Below are 18,328 nucleotides of genomic sequence, written 5' to 3' on the forward strand. Positions count from 1 at the left end.
AATAAAACCACTAGATAATAGCTGGCTGGAACCAGGGCACATAATCCCTCCACAATCAGGCTTTTATACTCCATCCAGATCACTACATGCTCACCGCTTGCTGCCCAAGGTTGGGTAGAAACCACTTAATCACAAAGCTCCAACAGACCACCCCTCTCTCAGCACTAGTAGGTAGAGTCACCGAGGAAGCCAAGATGCCGTCTTATACTCAAAATACTTATTAGCAGTTCTTAACAGGCCTTACACATCCACATGCAGCCTCCTGGCTTTATCCTGGGACCCTCAGAATTGAAAAAACTTCAGTGGATTTCTTTCTCAACTAACCTCACTGTCATGGAAACCCACATGCACACAGGGTTATCTACATAATGCTGCTGCTGCTGCTAAGTCACTTCAGTCGTGTCCGACTCTGTGCGACCCCATAGACGGCAGCCCACCAGGCTTCCCCGTCCCTGGGATTCTCCAGGCAAGAACACTGGAGTGGGTTGCCATTTCCTTCTCCAATGCATGAAAGTGAAAAGTGAAAGTGAAGTCGCTCAGTTGTGCCCGACTCTAGCGACCCCATGGACTGCAGCCTGCCAGGCTCCTCCATCCATGGGATTTTCCAGGCAAAAGTCCTGGAGTGGGGTGCCATTGCCTTCTCCGTATCTACATAATACACATACACAAAACAGTACGTATGTGTCCAGTGCCTAAGAGCGTGGATTTTGGAGTCAAATGATAATTCGCTTTGGGGGTGTGATTTTATTTATCACACTAACCCTACAAAGGTATTCATACCGTGTTCCATTTTATAGATGGGAAAGCTGAAGCTCTCGGAAACTCACTCAGGGCCCCACAGAAGGTAAGCATGAAGTAGAAAATGAGGCCACAATTCGCTGACCCCACAGCCTGAGCTTCTCATCCCCTGCTAGGCTAGTCCCACCTCTCCTACCTAGATCTGGCCCTGGGGATGTGTCCGTCTTAAGGATGGGTGTCACCATGTCATCTGAGATGGTTTTGTTTCCCAACAAACTTTCCAAGGAACAGACTGGACTGTCTTTCCCATTTTCTTGTATCTTCCTTCCCTCCCAATTTGCATATGTGAGCATGTACACGCATGCACACACAGTCTTTATGAAATAACCACTTGCAAAGAGACTAAAGGGGGCTTCAGACACTGCAGGGGCCACAGCACAGCCCCCCCGCCCAGCAGTGGCACAGGCAGGGGCTCACTCACTGCTCTGAGGATCAAGGTCCCCTTCAGAGAGTCTGAGTTGGGGCCACCCCCCGAGTTTGTTGGGATGATGTAGGGCTCAGCAGTGTTTCCTAAACCTCCTTGCCAACCACAGCTGGAGGAGCCCACGGAGAGGCTGTGGTGGCAGCCATTCTACGGAGGATCCCAGGAGTTCAAGGGGCGCCCCTGCCCTCAGTCTACTTCACAGGGTGGTTGTGAAGCTCTCAGGAGGTTTCCTGCGGATGGAGGAGCCTGATGGGCTGCAGTCCATGGGGTTGCTAAGAGTCAGACAGGACTGAGCAACTTCACTTTCACTTTTCACTTTTCATGCATCGGAGAAGGAAATGGCAACCCACTCTCCCAGGGATGGGGGAGCCTGGTGGGCTGCCGTCTATGGGGTCACACACAGTCGGACACAACTGAAGCGACTTAGCAGCAACAGCAGCAGCAGGGGGGTTCCTGCAGGGATGGATTTTGACAAAACATAGTGTGTGACTCCTGTGAAGGCATCGTCACCTCTGAGTGGAAGCTGGTCACCATGGTGACCATCCTGTGGAGTGTCCGTCAAAGCTCCTGCAAGGACAAAACCATCCAGAGCCCACAGACACGAGGGAAACCTAGAGGGCAGAGAAGCTGGAGGGAATTCTTGGGACACAGATTTCTTCATCTGAAAAACGGGGCTAATCATAAACAAGTGTGTGGATACACCCAGCACAGCGCCTGATGTAGAGCAAGCCTTCCACGATTCTCTTGTAGAGCAGATCTAACTTGGTTTTCAAAACTTAGTGTCACAAATGAACTTGTTTACAAAACAGAAATAGACTCACTGACATAGAAAACTAAAGTTACCAAAGGGGATATGGGGGAGGGGGAAGAAGCAAGATAAATTAGTGGTTCAGGATTAACACACACACTACTGTATGTAAAATAAACAAGAACCTGCTGTATAGCACACGGAACTCTACTCAATATCTTGTAATAACCTATAATAGGAGAGAATGTAAAAAAAGAATAAATTAATATATATTTATATCTGTGTGCCTAGTCACTCAGTTGTGTCTCTTTGGGTCCCCATGGACCATAGCTCCTTTGTCCGTGGGGATTCTCGAGGCAAGAATGCTAGAGTGGGTTGCCATGCCCTCCTCCAGAGGATCTTCCCAACCCAGGGATCGAAATCAGGTCTCCTGAATTAAAGGTGTATTCTTTACCGTCTGAGCCACCAGGGAAGCATATATTTATATATGTATGTACAACTGAATCACTTTGCTGTACACTTGAAATTAACATTGTAAATTATACCTCAATAAAATAATTTTTAAATAAATAAACATTCAGGACTGCAGAGCAGAGGGATTAAAGCCATCTAGCACATGCACGGAGGAGGTGAAACCTAACCCCGACTCCAGGCACCATGTAACTGACCACATTATTTCCAACAGGAATTCAACCGGTGTGTGTATCACATGACTGGACGGCTGGGTAGAGTTCTGATATAAACTCACGTCCCCAGATTCAATCCTGAATTCAAATGGTTTTTTAAACCAAAAAAAAAAACCTTAATATCAACCTCAAGACCCAAATATTAGCCCAGCCAGCTGCCCCTCCCGCCTGCAGTTTCACTTGTACAAACAAACCTGTCCCCCTAGTAAGGAGGATCACACTGACTCATGCCATTGTTCACCAGGCAATTATTGTAATGAGGCAAAGCAAACTGAATGCAGGGCTAATCCAGCTGCTGTGTTGATAAAGCATAATAAGGGTGGCTGCTCCAGAGCACAACGGCAGAGTTAATTTGTGCTTTTCTCCACGAGCCTGACGCTGCCTGCACCGCAACTGCCCTCAAAACTAAACAGGAGCTAATTATGCATGTTAATTACCCAGCCCTGGGTCAGATCCCAGCGCTGGTTACAGACAGCCAAAGACCACGCCCACGGTGCTTCCTTTGAACCCTGTGTGCGTAGAGGCTGTCAGGTGCCCAAACCCTTGCACTGGCTTCTCACTGCCTCGAAGATATATTCTTTGCACAAATGAAGATAATTCTGAAGATGAGGCTGGTCACGTCCCCACTTCCTCAATCTTGTCTTCCAAGATTCACCCAGCCTCAAATATTTTCCCCTCTTTTCTTCTCTCTGCACAGAACATTATATGGAGAAAACTTCAGCAAAGGTTAACAGGGACTTCCCTGGTGGTCCAGTGGCTAAGACACTGCTTTCAATGCCGGGGGCCCAGGTTTGATCTGGGACCGGGAAACTAGATCCCACATATCACAGCTAAAGAACCTGAATGTCACAACTAAAGATCCTGCATGCTGTAACTAACATTCAGCAAAGCCAAATAAATATTTTTTAAGTTAATAAATTAATAATAAACAAAAGGGCTATATGCTGTATGATTCCATTTATATAACATTCCAGAAAAGGCAAACCTATCAGGACAAAGGACAGATCAGTGTTGGCAGAACTGGGGATGGAGGGAAGGGCTGACTCCAAAGGGAATTTGGGGTGTTGGAACTTTTCCTACCCAATTAATTATACTCATGGATATACAATTCTTAGAAATATGCAGTTGTCAAAACCCACGAGACTATACACCACAAAGGGCATATTTTACTGTTTTGTACTTTACTACTTGTTCTAACCGTCTTTCTTGTTAATTTGTCTTTATTATTAGAAATTACCATTTTTTTCTGACAAATGAAATCTCTGAAATCCTAGTGAAAATGAAGAGAGAAACGATTTTTTTAAAACTAATTTGTAACAAATGCACTCTACTGTGTTTGAAATGATTAAGCAGGTGTGTATTGTTTTTTCCCTAGGAGTGCAAAACGAGTATCTATGAAAAAAGAGCACAGCAAAGGTTTGAACAATTTTCCAGTGAGATCAGTGGAGTCTTAATCTCCATGACGCCAAGACTTGGCTACAAAGTGGAAACTTCGGTCAATTCCCAGCTGTTTCATCTCTGTGTGTCCCCCCAGTCTATGTGGCTGTTCAGGTTTCAGACTGTTTGGCTGGTGCCACGGAGACACCATCATAGCTGGCAGCTTTCCCCAATGACACAATTTTTTTTACCCTTCCTCAACTCCCTTCACTGGGGCAGCTACAGCCTCAAGTTCTTTGTCATCTCATCTAGGCAGCGGTTGCTTAAAACACAAATCAGCGACTTTATGATGAGCTAGAATACGCATCATTCTTTTCTTCTCCTTGGAACGCGCACGGCAACTCCACAGAAAAGCTGATGCAACATGGCAGCCTTAATTATCCCAAAGGTCATTCATTGTCACGGCAACCTAAACACTTACACCATTTCCAAAACAATCACACCAGAACTGACAGACAGTTTTGCATTCATTTGTAATGTTAAATGCTTAATCAACAAGTTAAATACTCTTCAGGTTCTCAAGAAGGATGACAACCCCTGAATAGTTTTCTATCACCTAAGTGGGGTTTGTCTGATTAGGGCTGACAGATGTATATAAGAAAACAAGCAGCTTTACCTACACTTTTTTTTTCTTGTTGGGAATATGATAATGTAATAAAATTAGATCTTAGGATGCCTGCATGTTTGTGCCTTGAGAATCGTATGCATACCTTTGCTGCAGAAGCCAAAGGAGAGGAAGTAGACAAATACCATAGGATATCACTTATATGTGGAATCTAAAATATGACACACAAATGAACTTATCTAAGAAACAGAAACTCACAGACATAGAGAACAGACTGATGGCTGCCAATGTGTTGCAGAGGGGGATGGATTGAGAGTTCCGGGTTAGCAGATGCAAACTAGTACATACAGGATGGATAACAACAAGGTCCTACTCCACAGGGAACTATGCTCAATATCCTGTGATCAACCCTGATGAAAACAATATGAGAAAGAATGCATATATATGTATAACTGAATCACTTTGCTGTACGGCAGAAATTAACGTGACATTGTAAATCAACTATACTTTGATTTTTTTTTAAATCAACTTAAAAAGAGAGAAGAGGAAGTAGTCTTAAAGTTTGATTCCTAATGCATCTGCTTTCTGTCCACCATGTGTTATCTGCCAATAGTGGGGGGTGGGGTAAACCCGTGGAGGTAAACCCTTAACTCAGTTGGCAAAACCACAGACTCTCCAGTTAGCAGAGGCCTGAAGAGTGCCTGATTAGCTTTTCTTGAGTGCAGGGACAGAGAACACTTTACTTCACTCAAGGAATTGAGAGTTTATTATAGAAAAACACATGAACTGGCTATGAAGCTGAAAAACTCTAAGGAACCAAGACAGCTCTGGGACCCAGGACTAGATTTGTCTCTCTCTGCCACAGGCTGTCTCTCTCTCTTCCCCAAGGTATCACTGCCTCTCTCGGTCCACATGCTCCCTCCCACACCTCCCAAAATGAACTTCTTCCAAGTGCCTCCCATTTTCAGCTTGCTCAGGGCCCTCTGTGACTTCTCTGGCCTCTCCCTGGCACAGAACCATTGCCAACTTGCTGGTTCACGCTGTACTTCTCAGTTTTTACAGCCAGGAGTGAAGGTTTGATTGGCTCAGCACATTTTCCCCAGGCCCAAGTAAGCATGTGCCACCATCAGCCAGTGAACTGACAGCCCTGGTATCAGGCATCAACCTCAACTGCTCAGTTAAAAATGGGGGAACGTAACACAGAACACAGCCACTTGGTTGCAGGGGCTCTGGGTGGGCAGCCCCCATTAGAAAGCAGGGTAAGACTGAGCGGGTGCTGTGCCCAAATCTAACAGTTGAGTTTCCTCTACTACAGGGTGTCAATTCCAGGGCCTACAACTCAGGGGGCAGGTGACAGAAATGAGCTAAACTGACCTGGTCGGGAGGATGCACTGAACAATGGGAAACACTTTGAGGAACTGGAGAACACAGCCCAGGGTCAAGAGAAAGAGACAACTAGCTCTGGCTGATTGTGGTCAATATGCAGAAAAGAGGGCTTCATGTTGACAGATCCTCCAATTTTCTCAGCAGAAGTCAGAAACTTGATATTGTATGTAAAATCTCCCAAACTTTAATGTTGGCTCAAACTTTTTAACCCACGTGAGTCAACTGAAACATTCCCTCACTCTTCCATCTTTTGACCAACTGATGGCTCTCACCTTTTAATGCTTCCTGAACCACAGCAATGAGGAGCACATGGCCATCTTTGAAGGAAGCCCAACCTGTTTCCAAAAATAATTTAAAATTCCTTCATATATTTAGAATTAATATTGTTAAAATGGCCATGCTACCCCAAGCAAACTACAGATTTAGTGCGATCCTTATCGAAATGCCCATGATACTTTTCACAGAACTAGAATAAATAATCCTAAATTTTATATGGAACTGCAAAAGACCCATAATTGCCAAAGCAATCCTCAGGGGGGAAAAAAAAAACAAAGTTGGAGGCATAACACTCCCAGACTTCAGACAATACTACAAAGCTACAGTAATCAAAACAGTGTGGTACTGGCACAAAAACAGACATAGAGATCAGTGGAATAGAAGAGAGCCCATAAATAAACCCAACAGTCAATTAACCTTCAACAAAGGAGGTGAATATATAAAAGACAGTCTCTTCAGCAAGTGCTACAGCCACATGTAAATCAATGAAGTTAGAACACTCCCTCACACCATACACAATAATACATTCAAAATGATTGAAAGACCTACATATATGACATGACACCATAAAACTCCTAGAACACAGGTAAAACATTCTCTGACATAAATTGTAGCAGTATCTTCTCATACCAGTTTCCTCAGGCAATAGAAATAAAAGCAAAAATAAATGAAACATAAACAAACTTTAAAGTTTCTGCACAGCAAAGGAAACCATAAATAAAACAAAAAGACAACCTACAGAATGGGAGAAAATATTTGTAAATGATATAGTGACAAGGGATTAATTTCCCAAACATACAAACATCTCATACAACTCAATTTAAAAAAAAAGCCAATCAAAAAATAGGCAGAAGATCTAAATGGACATTTCTTCAAAGACATACACATGGCCAACAGACACCTGAAAAGACGGTCAACATATCCAATTATAAAAGAAATGCAGATCAAAACCACAATGAGGTATCTATCACCCCACACTGGTCAGAATGGCCATCAATAAAAAGTCTACAAACAATAAAAGCCAGAGAGCGTGTGGCAAAAAGGGAACCCTCCTCTACTGTTGGTGGGAATCTAAACTGGTGCTAGCACTATGGAAACCAGTATACAGGCTCCTTAAAAACCTAAACATAGAGCTACCATATGATCCAGCAATCCCAGTTCCGGGCATACACCCAGAAAAGGTGAAAACTCTTAATTTGGAAAAATACATGCACCCCACTGTTCACAGCAGCACTATTTACGACAGCCAAGACAAGGGGGTGTCCTTAGTGTCCATAAACAGATGATCAGCTTAAGAAGGTATGGTACGATTTTACAGTAGAATATTACTCAACCATTAAAAAAAAGAATGAATCCCATTTGCAGCAACATGGAATGGACCTAGAAAATATCATAATAAGTGAAGTAAGTCAGACAAGTAAGTCGGACTACATCGTGAGAAACGCTGGGCTGGATGAAGCACAAGCTGGAATCAAGATTGCTGGGAGAAATATCAATAACCTCAGATATGCAGATGACACCACCCTTATGATAGAAAGTGAAGAACTAAAGAGCCTCTTGATGAAAGTGAAAGAGGAGAGTGAAAAAGTTGGCTTAATGCTCAACATTCAGAAAGGTAAGATCATGGTGTCTGGTCCCATCAGTTCAGTTCAGTTACTCAGTCATGTCCGATGACCCTTTGCGACCCCTTGGACTGCAGCACGCCAGGCCTCCCTGTCCATCACCAACTCCCAGAATTTACTCAAACTCATTTCCATTGAGTTGGTGATGACATCCAACCATCTCATCCTCTGTCATCCCCTTGTCCTCCTGCCTTCAATCTTCCCAGCATTAGGGTCTTTTCAAGTGAGTCAGTTCTTCAAAACAGGTGGCCAAAGTATCGGAGTTTCAGCGTCAACATCAGTCCTTCCAATGAATAATCAGGAATGATTTCCTTTAGGATGGACTGGTTGGGTCTCCTTGCAGCCCAAGGGACTCTCAAGAGTCTTCTCCAACACCACAGTTCAAAAGCATCAATTCTTCAGCCATCAATTCTGGTCCCATCACTTCATGGCAAATAGATGGGGAAACAGTGTAAACAGTGACAGACTTTATTTTGGGGGGCTCTAAAATCACTGCAGATGGTGACTGCAGCCATGAGATTAAAAGATGCTTGCTCCTTGGAAGGAAAGTTATGACCAACCTAGACAGCATATTGCCAACAAAGGTCCGTCTAGTCAAGGCTATGGTTTTTCCAGTGGTCATGTATGGATGTGAGAGTTGGACTGTGAAGAAAGCTGAGCACCAAAGATAGGGTGACAGCATATGGAAGAACAATCCAAGTGAGATGGAGGCACTTACATCCAACTGTTTCAGTGTTTTGGGTTTGTTTGGTTTTTCCCCACAGCTGCTTTCAAGCTCAAGCAGCAGCAACTCTCTTCTGCCCACCTGCTCCTGCATGCCTCCCCCACCACCCCAGTACTCAGAACCCTGCTATGGCCCAAATCAGCCACATTGTGGTTTGTTAGGCCTTTTTAAGTTCATCTGGGGGCCCGCCCTGCATCCTCACAGCTTGTTCAGAACACATGTTCTCTCCGATGGTCCACTTACAATTCACCTGAGAACACAAATTGCTAAGTTGGACTCTGCCTGTATATGAGAAGCTGAGGCATCACCAAATGACATGACTCATGACCGAAAGAGCACAGAAAGCACAGGGCACCGAAGAATCACAGGGCACTGAAGAGACAGAGCCACGGTAGTGCAGGTGGCGGGGCACGGGGGTTTCCCTGGACACCCAGGAAGTGTGGGGTCAGCTATGAAATGCAAGTGAGGTTCTTTTCTGATGTGGACCATTTTTAAAGTTGAACTGAATTTGTTACAATATTGCTTCTATTTTACTTCTTGATTTTCTGGCCAGGAGGCAGGTGGGATCTTACCTTCCCACCAGGTATCAAACCCTTACCCCTGCATTGGAAGGCAAAGTCTTTTTTTTTAATTTTCTTTTTTTTTAAACTTTACATAACTGTATTAGTTTTGCCAAATATCAAAATGAATCTGCCACTGGACCACAAGGGAAATACCTAGGCGGGGTTCTGACCGACCCCTTAAAGATGGGTGAAGAGCAACAGATACAGGATGAGTGGGCTGGTAGGAGGGGTCGGGGGGACTGACTTTGACCTTGGGGGAGCTTAAGGGGAGCTTACCACGTCCTGAGGCGCAGGGCACTGTCTCCTGGCTTCCGTTCTTAGTGGAGCAGGTTCTGAATGTACATGGAGTTTCGTAGGGCAGCCACTGGCCCTGCTGCTTTGCCCCAGGCTGCCCAGGAACCTGGCTCCAGTTCCTTATGCCAGCTCTCTGCAGCCAAGCCTCGTCTTCAGGTCAGTATGGCTCCAGAAACATCTCTGAGGTCTAGTCAGGGCCCAGGCCCTGCCCAGCACACCTAGGACCAGGACAGTAGGGAGAGGTAGCCAAACCTTCTAGCTCGCGCAGGGCACGCATAGCCAGGTGGGCGGGACCACTGCACCAGAGGGGCGGGGCCGGGAGCAAAGACCAATGAGGAAACCTTCACAAGAGGGCTTCATCCACGTGACCTTTCCCATCACGAGGATGCAGAGCTGAGGCTCCGCACCTGGGTGCAAGGGGCGCGCACAGGGCCAGTGTCTAGCTTCTCAGCCAGGAATTTGAGTCAGGGTCCTACGCTTACCAAGCGGGACCAGCAACTTCTAAATCTCAACTTTTCTCATCTTTAAAGCGGATATGACAGTACAGTTGGTTCTATGATCCAACAAAGGTGTTCCTAAAAAATCCTGCTCTTGTGGCGAAGCTGGGGCTGGGGGCACCCAAAAGCTAGTAAGGGCTTCCCAGGTGGCTCAGCGGTAAGGAATCTGCCCGCCAATGCAGGAGATGTGGGTTTGAATCCTGCGTCGGAAAAATGCCCTGGAGGAGATGGCAACCCACTCTATTATTCTTTCCTGGGAAATCCCATGGACAGGAGAGCCTGACGGGCTACAGTCCATGGGGTTGCAGAAGAGTTGGACACGACAAAGCGACAGAACAAGAGCCAATAAAAATGGCAGCACTGTTTAACACGTGTTCTGTGGTTTAGACATTCATAACTACTACAAGTAAGTTTGGTGACTTACCTTGAATAAGACCTGAAGTTTGCTTGGTAAGTGGGTGTCAGTGTGTGGGCCGGGAGGGCAGGAGGCGGGCTATCTGAAATCCGACGTAATTCGTAGCACCTGTTGTGGATGGGCGTGGTTCCCTGTAGGCAGTGAACCGAGGCAGCTGGCTGTACTGGGAGTGCCTTCTCGTGTTGTGTGCTTCTATACCTGCAGACTCACAGTTCTGCCCAAGCTCCTCGAATCCAGCCTCAGCGGCCGCCTGGCTAAAACCTCTGTGTGGTCACCAGACACAGAATGTGCTGCAAGACCCAGGGCTTGGGCCTGCCTGGCCTAATCCTCCAGGAGAGACCGGATGAAACGGTCTGTTCTGGCTGGGTGACCCTACACAAGCCTTCCGTTGCTTCCACTAGACACACAAAGCTGGCATCCACATGCCTCCCTGGAGTGGAGCAGTGACCAAGCAGAACTTTGTGACAGGCCCCAGCTGGACTTCCTGGAAACCAAAGCTTTGGCTTTCCAGGCAGCTCCAGGGGCCTGGCTGCGGGAGGCTCTGGTGCAGATGGGGTGGGGGTGGGGGTCCAGCTTGAGGTCTTCTCCAAGCCCTCCTGAGAGCAGTGTCTGACCAAATCATTTCTTCCACTTTCCACTTCTAAGGTTACTGTTGGCCTGAGCTGGACTGGAACCTGAGCTATTTCTCAGGTTGTCTGAAAAGATCCAAATATCCTGAAGAAGGATTTGGGCCTACCATCTGGAGACGTGGCAGCTCAGGGCACTCTGGGCACCAGCTGTATGTTACCCTCCCCCAACCCTTACAGGTGATGGGACCTACCAGAGAGGGTTTGGTCATCAGTGATCCCCCAGAACCAAGGTGCCAAGCCCCTCTTTTTCTCTGCACAGTGCCCCCCCCCACCAGATGGATGACTAATGTATCCATTCCTTAAACGAGGGGCCCCATAGGATTCAAGAACGTCCTGTGTGTTTATGGCAAAGCCCAGCTCTGTGAACCCAGCTCTGCTTCCCCACCCAGGAGGGGGCATCCCTGGTTGTGAACTTCAAGATACTCAAGGTATTCAAGACATCAGGGTCCTTCACAGGGGGCAAACAGTCTAAGGGTGAGGCCAAGAGGACCCCATTGGGACTGACATAACTTTTGGGCTGGCAAGAAGAAAACTTGTGTCTCCAGACAGCAACAGGACTTATCCAGCCTCCCCAATGACCCATCACCAATGGAAGCCTCCTGAGGACTGCTCTCCCATCCAGCCTATTTACTGGTGCTTCTCCCATGTGCACAGACTAGTCATTGGTCTTCTTCCCTCTGTTCCAGCTCATCTCCTGGCCCCCTGCCAGCTTAACCTTCCTAAAAGATCCATGTTCACTTTTCTCCTTGAAAACTTCAGATGCCAGTTTGCACAGGGCTCCCAGCTCCCCATCCTGCCTTGATTCCCATCACCCTGCTGCCTGGGGCCCCCAATCCAGCCAAATCTTGCTCCCCTCTCATAATCACACATCCACTCAGTCCAGTTTGTTTATGTCAATTTCCAGCCCCCAAGTGTCCCTTCAAGAGCAGTATCAGCAGGAAGGATGGTGAAAGCTCCTGAACATCCTCTCTGAGGACCGCTGTGCAAAAATCATCACAGTCATCTTTTGCAGAATTCAGAAAATTAACAAAAGGCTTGCAGCAGTCAGGGAGTGTTTGCTAGTGGGGAAAGGCAGGATCTCAGCAAGAATGGTGAGCTTTATGGTGTTGGAACTTCACTTACTCTCATCCCCCTCTCCCCAGTATGCTTGAAAACCAACAACCTTCAGTCCCCAAGAAAACTCTTGAGTCCCTTGGACTGCAAGGAGATCCAACTAGTCCATCCTAAAGGAAATCAGTCCTGAATATTCATTGGAAGGACTGATGCTGAAGCTGAAGCTCCAATACTTTAGCAACCTGATGGGAAGAACTGAGTCACTGGAAAAGACCCTGATGCTGGGAAAGATTGAGAGCGGGAGTAGAGGGGCATGACAGAGGATGAGATGGTTGGATGGCATCATTGACTCGATGGACATGAGTTTGAGCAAGCTCCAGGAGTTGGTGATGGACAGGGAAGCCTGGCGTGCTGTGGTTCATGGGGTCACAGAGAGTCAGAAACAATTGAGCAACTGAAGGGAACTGGCAAAAGGGGGTCAAAACCCTGTTCTCATACCTGTCTGGTGGTTCCCTGGAAGACCCTGCTTGCAAGACTTAACTCTATTTTGGAATATTATTCAGCCATAAAAAGGAATGAAATTGGATCATCTGTAGAAACATGGATGGACCTAGAGACTGTCATACAGAGGGAAGTCAGTCAGAAAAACAAGCGTGTATTAATGCATGTATGTGGAATCTGAAAAAATTGGTATGGATGATCTTATTTATAAAATAGAGACATAGATGTAGAGAACAAAGGTACGGATAGCAAGGAGAAAGGGGAGACAGAGGGTGGGAGGATACAGCAGGTTGGGACTGACATGTATACGCTACTGACACTATGTATACAACAGAGAACTAATGAGACCTGGAGAGCACAGGAAACTCCACTCAATGCTCTCGGTGACCTCAACAGGAAGGAAATTCAAAACAGAGGGGACGTATGTATACATAGAGCTGATTCACTTCACTGTACAGCAGAAACTAACACAACATTGTAAAGCAACTAGACTTCAATTAATTTTTTTTAAAAAAGAAACAAAGCCAAATAAATTCTAAGTAGCAATAAGCTACAAAAAAAAAAAAAAAGACTGGTCTGTATTTGACCTGACTAGAAGTTCACTCAGTGCAAAACAGTCTTTCCCGTTGCCTCCTCGCTGTTCCTGACAAGACCAGGAGCCCTCTCAGCTCAGGGCTGTTGCTACTGCCCGGTGTGTCCTGCCCTGGACCCACAAGCCTCACTCCTCACCTCCTTCAAGTCCTTGTTTGCACGTCGCCTTCTCAACGAGGCCTTCCCTCAATGTAAACTGCACCCCTGCTTCACTGTCTACAGAGCACTTAATACCTTCTATTGATAACATACCATATACTTTATTTGTATTAGGCTTATCATCTGTTTCTCCCATGAGAAAGTAAGTTCCCATAAAGGCAAGATTTCGGGTGTTTTCTTCAATGTACTCTCCATCACCTAGTAGAGTACCTGGTACAAAATAAATGCTCAGTATATACTTACTGAATGAGTAAGTGAAGGAAGGTTTGGGGGTGGGGAAAGTTGGTAGAAATGTGGGGCTTCTTGTGAAGCTTGGCCTGTAGTTGGTCGTGTCCAACTCTGCGATCCCATGGACTGTAGTTCACCAGGCTCCTCTGTCCATGGAGTTCTCCAGACAAGAATACTGGAGTGGGTTGCGATTCTCTTCTCCAGCAGATCTTCCTGACCCAGGGATCGACCCCAGGTCTCCCACATTGTGGGCAGATTCTTTACCATCTGAGCCACAAGAGATGGGAACTTATTTGCAGGAGAAATTGCTCACTGAGTCTTGAAACACTTCCAGGGATAAAACCAAATCCTTTGCTTTCGTCAGCACCTCCATGCCAGGCACACAGCACATTTCTGTGGATCTATTTGAGACCAGAGTCTGGCCTTTCTCCAGGAAGTCGTAAGAATACAGAAGCCCCCAGGAGTCCCCATGAGCCACTGAAGGTAGATGGGAGTGATTATGTCTAAAGGAAGTTGACTTATTTTTGTTTGGTTTTGTTTGACAAACAATCCCTTCAGAAGTGATATTCCAAATAAACAAGTTCCCTCGGAGGCCAGTGTGCATTTCAGCAATATTCCTAGAAACATCTTCATGGTCGGCAAGTTTTTTTATTGTACACAACAGCAAATTTTCAATTTTGCAAAGTGGGCTTATTTTTGCAAATGACCCAAAGTTTCTTAAAGCAAAAATCTAGGAAGTAAACCAGCTGAGAGGATTTGTAACCTACTGAATGGGTCAAGCGTGTGTTTGGAGTTGAAGGTCGGGTGGTCACTGCTTTGCACAGTTCCTGCTCCGACCCTGGTGGTCTGTCCACTGAGCTCCTGCTGCAGGGTCCTTGGCAGTGGTCAGCATAATCCTCCACCTGGTATTAATACTTTGGTATGGATGGCTCCCTGGGGGGATGAGGGACACAGAGGTGGGGGGGGTGCTTTGAGGAAGCAGAGTGTGGCAACGTCTCTTGACAAGCCTCAGCAAGGGCTTTTGGTGGACAAAGGAAAGCCTGTTGGATTCTGAATCAAAACCCAGTGTTTTTAGATGCCCGTAACTTCCTGGTTTGTCACTGGGAGATTTGTGGTTGACCATATCTCAGGGGAGAGACAAGGTAACTCAAGTACCCCCCCCATCTCACTTCCTTCTGCATTTTTTCAGTCCTGCTCTGTATTTCCAGGATGCCCAAAGTCTCCTCCAAAAGATGCCTGAGGACCAAGTGGAATGCTGCAGAAATGGTTTCCCAGGCTGCCATCCATGCTGTCTCAAAGCTGTAGTGGGGCAGAGGAGTGCTAAGACTTTCTGTTTCTCCCTTCTCAGGGTTTCTTAATTGGTGTCTTTTTATTTTGTTTATTTATTTTGGCCACACTCTGCAGCATGCAGGATCTCTGTTCCTTGATCAGGGATTGAACCCAGGCCCCCTATGTTGGGAGTAGGGAGTCTTAACCACCGGACACCAGGGAAGCCCCTCAGACTTTCTTTTCTTAAAAGATTAGGTCTCCAGACCAAGATGGAGTAGATACACCTCTCTTTATTCTTCCTATAAAGTACAAATAGAAACCCTGGAATTAACATGTAATTTTATTTATAAATTTACATTTAATAATAAATATATTAAAATATTTAACATACATTTTCCAAGTTAACATCTAAATATTTATAAAATAAATGAATTCTATATTTACATATATACTCTTAGACCACATAGAAGGAAGAAAGACCATATAAATAAGATAAATACAATATATTTCTTTTCTTGAGTTTTATAAATTTTGTTTGGCTGAAGCAAAAATTATAACATTATTCAATGAGGTTCTAAATGTATAGAGAAGAAATACTTAAAACAATTATATTTTAAACAAGGTTGAGTGAAGGGACTTAGTGGGAGGTAAAGTTTGGGCACTTTACTCAAACTGGTAAAATGTCAACAGCAGTCAACTGCTATAAATCATGTATGCATAATATAATATCCAGAGCAACAGCTGAAACAGCTATACAAAGAGATATACTCAGAAACACTATAGAAAAATTGAAACATGACTCTAAAACAGATGTTCAAGTAACCAATACTAAGATGGGAAAATAAAAGCAAAGAACAGAAAACAAAAAATAAAAGGGCAGACTTAGGCCCTTCACATACCAGAAATTACATGAAAGTAAATAGTCGGTAGCAATTAAGTAAGTTAAGTGAAAGTTGCTCAGTCATATCTGACTCTTTGGGACCCCATGGACTAGACAGTCCATGGAATTCTCCAGGTCAGAATTCTAGAGTGGGTAGCCTTTCCCTTCTCCTGGGGATCTTCCCAACCCAGGGATCGAACCCAGGTCTTCCACATTGCAGGTGGATTCTTTACCAGCTGAGCCACAAGGAAAGCCCAAGAATACTGGAGTGGGTAACCTATCCTTTCTCCAGGGGATCTTCCTGACCCAGGAATCGAACCAGTGACTCCTGCACTGCAGGCAGATTCTTTACCAACTGAGCTATCAGGGAAGCCCCCAGTTCAATTCCTGGGCCGGGAAGACCCACTGGAGAAGGGAGAGGCTACCCACTCCAGCATTCTTGGGCTTCTCTGGCGGCTGAGACAGTAAAGAATTCACCTGCAAGGTGGAAGACCTAGGTTCGATCTCTGGGTTGGAAAGATCCCCTGGAGAAGGGAAAGGCTACCCACTCCAGTATTCTGGCCTGGAGAATTCCATGGACTGTATGTAGTCCATGGGGTTGCAAAGAGTTGGACATGACTGAGCAACTTTCACTTTCACTCTCCCGCATTGCAGGCGGATTCTTTACCAGCGGAGCTGCCAGGATGATTCTACTTAAATCACATTTTCTAAATGATACAATGAAAGAGCTTATCAAGGATAGGAATGATGAGAGGGAACAGGGAGACCTTTGTGGTGAGTGGAAGGTTCTGGGTATTGGCTGCAGGGAAGGTTACACAAATGCACACATGTGATAAGATGGCACTTATGTGCAACACAACTGTATCCATGTCGAAGTCCTGATTTCCACATGGTTCCATTGTTGTGTAAGATGTTACCTTTGGATGGAACAGGATAGTGGTACCCAAGGCCTCTCTCCACCATCTTCACAGCTTCCAGGGAACCTACAGTTACTTCGGAAGAGAAGGGATGATGGCTGCAAAGAGCTGTCTGGATCGTGACATCAGGTCTGATATCCTCTGGGGTGGGAACTGTAGTGAAGCTCCAGGCTCCCGCTCTTACACTTCCCCCACACCCCCAACACCCTGGCCCACCTGGCAGTTAGAAAACTATCGTTTTCAAAGTTCTTGCAGTTTTGGTCTTCCAAGGAAATATGAAGTTCTCTTAGGACAAAAATGCTCCTTTTCCTGGGGAAAAAAAAAAAAAAAATGACCACTTTAGACTGGAGACAGTAAAATTAAGAACCAGCTGAGGAAACTGAATGTAATTTGGAAAAGACATGGAAGTTAGCATTTCTCTTAGTAACATGAAGTGAGTGTGTGTTCACAGCATGGCGTGGTTGTTTTCTGTGGAGAAATGTCTTGTTTTGGGGGGGTGTGTACTATATGGTATAAGCTCCAATACTTTGGCCACCTATTGCGAAGAGTCGACTCACTGGAAAAGACCCTGATGCTGGGAGAGATTGAAGGCAGGAGGAGAAGGGGACAGCAAAGGATGAGATGGTTGGATGGCATCACTGACTTAATGGACATGAGTCTGAGCAAACTCTGGGAGATGGTGAAGGACAGGGAAGCCTGGCGTGCTGCAGTCCAAGGGGTCGCAAAGAGTCGGACACTACTGAGTGACTGAACAACGACATACGACATGGTGCCTGTGGATGATCTTGTTCTTACAGCACCAGGCGTGTGCTTTGCTGTTTCCAAGAAGATGGCATTGAACAGAGAGGAGGATGCGAAGGACAGGCGGGCCTGCTTCTCCCCTGGCCCGGGAAAAGAGACAGGGCAGATGGGCCGAGTCAGACTTGCCATCTCACACATGATGCTGTTTATGACAGAAGATTCTAGAACATTCCAACCCTGGAACTATACGTTCTATGGGATCACGGTGGGCTCTGCAGCCAATCCGCCTGGACTCAGAGGTCAGCCTCTGCCCCCACGCACTGTGGAGTCATGGCTCAGTCACTAACATGCCCACGCCCTTCTCCGCAACTGTTCAGTGGGCACAGTGACAGTAACTGCCTCAGAAGGCTGTGGGCATCCAAGACTTAGAGGAGCTAAGTAAGCTCTGCAATTTTATCCTCCTCCCAGTGTTCTGGGGAAGTCTCTCAAAGGCCCAAGGACGCACGAATTTCTGTGTCACCTGGGAAGATGGTTTGGGGCCAAGAACTGAGCTTGGAGTGGGCAGGCGGGGAAGTGCTGTCTTCTCTGTGAGCCTCCTGTCTGCTTCCCTGGACCCTGCGGCAAGGAGACGGCCACCTGGAGGCTTCCGATAGTGGGGGCACATTCTCCCCAGCTCCGTGGACCCAGCGGGTAAGCTAGGGTAAGGAAAAGGGGCCCTGGGTCAGGTTTGGGTCTGTGGCCTCAGAGCAGCTACTCCTGAGAGAAGCTGAGAGTCCGTCCCTTTCTCTTCCGTGTGTGCTCAGGCCACAGCCCTTGGATGTTCTACTGCACAGTGTCATCTGAGGACCGGGTCTTACTCTCTCTCCCCCTCAGACTTTCTCTGGCAGCCCTGAGTTCCTGGCCTTTCTGTGATCCCCACCTTTCC

The 18,328-nt window shown here is 46.2% G+C and overlaps 1 long non-coding RNA gene across 3 annotated transcripts in view; it reads right to left on the reverse strand.

The window, feature by feature from the left end:
- LOC123329235 overlaps positions 1 to 10,580 on the reverse strand; it is a 35,359-nt gene extending 24,779 nt beyond the window's left edge. The window contains exons 1-2 of one of the 3 annotated variants that reach the window (XR_006639988.1): positions 10,445 to 10,580; positions 9,506 to 9,741 (exon numbers count right to left, since the gene is read on the reverse strand). This is a non-coding gene — a long non-coding RNA (uncharacterized LOC123329235). Of the gene's footprint in view, positions 1 to 9,505; positions 9,804 to 10,444 lie in introns of those variants that run through there. The other 2 variants (XR_006544605.2, XR_006544606.2) reach the window with 2 other exon arrangements.
- Between the last annotated feature and the right edge of the window lie 7,748 nt (positions 10,581 to 18,328).

This window comes from Bubalus bubalis, chromosome 14 (genome assembly GCF_019923935.1).
Source record: "Bubalus bubalis isolate 160015118507 breed Murrah chromosome 14, NDDB_SH_1, whole genome shotgun sequence".
NCBI classification, from domain to species: Eukaryota; Metazoa; Chordata; class Mammalia; order Artiodactyla; family Bovidae; genus Bubalus; species Bubalus bubalis.